Genomic DNA, 4,857 nt, shown 5'->3' with positions numbered 1-4,857 from the left:
TATGCAATTAATTTGTCTAACCATTAAATTCTACAAGCTTCCTGATTGGCTAGAATAACCTATCCTATTCAAATCGACTATTTAAAAATTATACAATTTATTTCTAAATTTTTATAATTCTCAGAATGATTCACCGATTAAAAATATAAGAATAACACGCATGTTAATTAAACAAGAATATTATTAATACGGAAATTATACTATAATATCAAATTCATAAAATTAAATATCTAAATATTTATAATAAAACGATACATACTTTTCCTTCGATTCTTGACAGTAGAATCACACTGTGCAATTAATTTATTTAACTATTAAATTTTAGAAGCTTCCTGATTTGCTAGAATAACCTATCCTATTCAAATCGACTGCCTAAAAATTATACAATTTATTTCTAAATTTTTATAACTCTCACAATGATCGACTGATTAAAAATATAATAATAACACGCGTGTTAATTAAACAAAAGTATTATTAGTATGCAAATTATATTATAATATCAAATTCACAAAACTATATATCTATAATGAAATGACACGTACTCTCTTTATGATTCCTGATAGTAGACTGACGTTACGTAATTGATTTGTCTACCACTAAAGTCAAGAAGCTTTCTGATTGGTTGGAATGGCCTGTCTTATTTATTGCAATTGTATAAAAATAATACAATTTATTTATGGATTTCTTTAAATCCTATAATGATATACCGATTAATAATAACTGTATTATTTTTATGCAATTGAAATAAATAAAATAATATAAAATCTGTATTATTTTCAAGCAATTGACATAAATAAGATTAGCCATTCCAGCCAATCAGAAAGCTTCTTGACTTTAGTGGTAGAAAATTCAATTACGTAACGTTAGTCTAGTGACACGAATCATAGAGGAGGTGCGTGTTGTCTCATTAAACATATATAATTTTGTGAAATTTAATATTGTAGTATAATTTGCATATTAATAACACTCTTGTTTAATTAACAATTTATTATTATTATATTTTTAATGTGGATCATTGTGAAAATTATAAAAATTTAGAAATAAATTGTATAATTTTTAGGTAGTCGATTTGAATAGGTTAAGTGATTTTAGCCAATCAGGAAGCTTCTAATATTTAATGGTAAGAAAAATTAATTGTATAGCGTGAGTCTACTGTCAGGAATCGAAGGAAAAATATGTCGTCTCGTAATAGATATATAATTTTGTGGAATTTGATATTGTAGTATAATTTGTGTGCTATTAGTACTTTTATTTAATTATCACGTGTTTAATTATTATATTTTTAATCGATGGATCATTATAAGAGTTATAAAAATTTTGAAATAAAATGTATTATTTTTACATGATTGAAATAAATAAAAAATTGATGATTCTAGGTAATCAGAAAGCTTTTATTGAGTTATTAGACAAATCAGTCATAACATCAGTCTGATATTAAATATCATAAAAAAAGTATGTAATATTATAGATATATTATTATATAGAATTTGATATTGTAGTTTAACTTTTGTATTATTAATACTTTTTTTTACTTCATAAGTATTTAATTACTCTATTTTTAATAATTCAACATTTTGATTTTCAGAATACATTCCTTAAGGATTGAACTTAATTATGGTAAGAATCAAACAATATTATCATATTATCATATTATCAATATTATCATAATAATGATCAAAATTTTGACTTCTTCCTAATTAATATACTTTATAACTTCATCACAGAAGTATCCCTTACAACATTAATTCCAAAGAGGTTACTGGAATGAAGAGATCGAGGAGAATGAAGAACCGATAGCACTCGTTCCGTGCAGAAGGCCACAGCCACTCAATTTTGGGGTTAATACCTTTGCTAGCATTCGTATTGCAGCATTTCATCCCTTCTGCACGCCTACGTATTCCCACTCTCATACCACTGATTTACAGCCCTGGCATCGATATATATTCCCCCTCCCTTTGATTTCACTCGACGTGCACGAACGAGAGCGAATCACGTTTCACAAATACACGCGCCGCGACCCGTTTCGATTTTAGCTTGATGCTCGCGCGCACGACGAAAGGGCTCTTAGGGGGTGGATCGACGTGGGGTGGCAAATTAGAGAGCACACGCGGGACCAGGCCGACTCGAGAAATGTTGTAATGAATGAAACAAGTTTTATTCGGTTTTCCTTGTTCTCCTGTTTACTTTGTTTCGTCCGCGAGCCGGTGTCATCGACGTGCGCTTCACTGCAAAACGTGTCCTCCGAATCCACGGATGACACAATTTCGTTGGATTCTTTTGAAAATTGTTTGTAGATTTTTTTTTTTATGGAACTATCGCGTGATGCGTGTGTACGTGCAGTGAATTTATATACATTGAATGTATATAAATTTTAAGAAAAATTCAATAAATTTGTATCTAAAGAACTTACATATTCTTTTTCACAATTAATTATATATATATTATAATGTAAAAAATTTCTATTGAGTCTTCTCAATAATTAATTATTATCTCAAGTTATTTAAATAGTTAAATTTGAACAGTACGCTTCACAAAACTGAAAAATACTTCATGAAACGTTGTTAAATTTAAAAATTAATAGCATTGCAAGTTGTTTCGAGATTTCTTTGCATAAACAACAGGATTACTTCGATGAGAATCTTGAAATATTTATTCGAGTTGTTCGTAATAGAGTTGCATATTTCTAGAAGCAAGGTTCTTGTATGATATTACATGCCTCTACATAAAAAAAAGGCGGTACGATTTCATATATTTCTTCCAAATGGCAAACAATCTTCGTATCTATACTTTTCTTCCGTGTATGCATCTGTTAAATATACCAGTTTGCAAGCATTCTAGATCTATACATATGTATCTCAAGCAAAGATTGTAAAATTTTCAAATTCTAAGATTGTCTTCCATTTTGTAACTTTTTTCGTTTTATTAATCTCGAATAGATTAATAATCAACTTTCAAATATTAATATCAATTTCAATCATTATATTCACAAAAATAATTTTATTCCTATCAATATTCATTGAAAAGAATAGATTTCAAGACTGAAAAAATTCATATAAATATGAAAAATCATGTAGATATCTTGAATAAATTCGTGAACAGGTGGATTTGACGAACTTAACGGAACACTATGTAGACAAGAATAGGTTCGCAAGCAAGGAGGAAGGATACGTAGCCATCTAAGCGAAAAATTGTGCTTTCAGACAGTCATAAATGTGTCAGTTCGTCTCTCTGTCGGCTATATAATGTCAGATTAATGTGTATCGCGAAAGAAAGGAAGGAAGGCATGCTTCGGTCCCCAGGTGCATTTTCTAGAACGGTACATTTTCGAGCCGATCGTAAGATGATAATAATTCACTGGAAACGATTCCCTTTCGCGCAGATCCTATCGAAAATATATATACTATTATATTTTTGACCAAAAAGATTGTTTGTAAAGAATATCGTTGAAATTTTAAATCAAATCCTGAATGTTTATTCTGTTTCGCGTGAATTTATATATGATATTATTTCAGAAAACATATAACGTTATCATTATTTGTAATTTATAATTAAGTATAATCAATATTTGTTGAAAGGGCATGTAATATCATACAAGAACCTTGTTGTTAGCGAATGATAAATGATAATGAGGATAATGTATATAGCGAAATGGCAAACAAAAATATAGAAAATACTGTGAGAAATAAATATAATTTGATGAAATGTTTGAATGATTGAAAGTAGAAGTTCGCTAACGAACGAAGAATTTATTTAATTTTACGAATGTTGATTCATTTCAAGTGAATATATATTTTATAATAAATAATATATCCTACAAATGGATGTATTCTTTATTAAGCTTACACATATACATACAATTTAATGACAAAATGAAATATCTTATTTTTTATAGTATAATATGATAATTTCAAATTATAAATCTTACAAACTATTGTATATAAGTATCTAACACTGCAGAAAATTCTAGTTTCAAGAATTTATTCAATATATAAGAATCTCATTAAAGAAAAAATTCAAAAGTATTGCATGAAGGATTTATCGTTACTCTATACTCAAAATCTGTATTCATAAACCATAAAACGTGTCTAGTATCGGATCATAAAAAGTCTATTATATTTATTTTCAGTATCACAACTAGAAAGCAGTATACAATTTCAGCGTGTGGCTAAAATCAGAAGACAGGGTTTCGTTATAAAATTGATAATAAATGTATATTATTCAGATTAATCGTTATTCTAGGATTTTATGTTACGAAATATACCTCATAGACGTGCAGCTTTAATCTGATACTAAACGACACTAGTTTAAGATTTAATTCTGAGAGCTAACATTGAAAGTCGTGAAGAGCTAAATCGAATTTTTCGCGATTTCAGGAACAAAATCTCATTAGCGAGAAGATAGACGATTTCTCTGTATTTCTATGGCATAGAAGGAAGAAGTACAATTGAATAAAAGCAATTACGATTTTTTTTCTTCATCTTTTTTCTTTTTGAAATCTCGATTAACTAATCGGATAATCAAGAAAACATATTATCAATATTCTATAAGATTTTATAGAAAATTCTTTTGTATAACATTCAAATTTTGTTTATTTTCATAAGACTTTTAAAATTTAAGAAAACCTTTAATTCGAAGTTGTAATTTTTTTTAGTAGAAATTCGAAAAATTAATATTCCTGTTATATTTATCGATTTTTTTATTTAAAATTGCATAATCTTTGTCGCATAATCATTGCACCATTTAATATTTTTTCAACGAATTTCGCTATAAATTTATTTACCTATAATGTTCTCAACTAATAAAACGAGATAGAAATAAACAAATTATTCACCGATTCGTAAAAATTCCCGAGGACGT

Source organism: Apis dorsata, unplaced genomic scaffold (genome assembly GCF_000469605.1).
Source record: "Apis dorsata unplaced genomic scaffold, Apis dorsata 1.3 scaffold_126, whole genome shotgun sequence".
Lineage (NCBI taxonomy): Eukaryota > Metazoa > Arthropoda > Insecta > Hymenoptera > Apidae > Apis > Apis dorsata.
Note: the sequence above shows the minus strand (reverse complement) of the source record.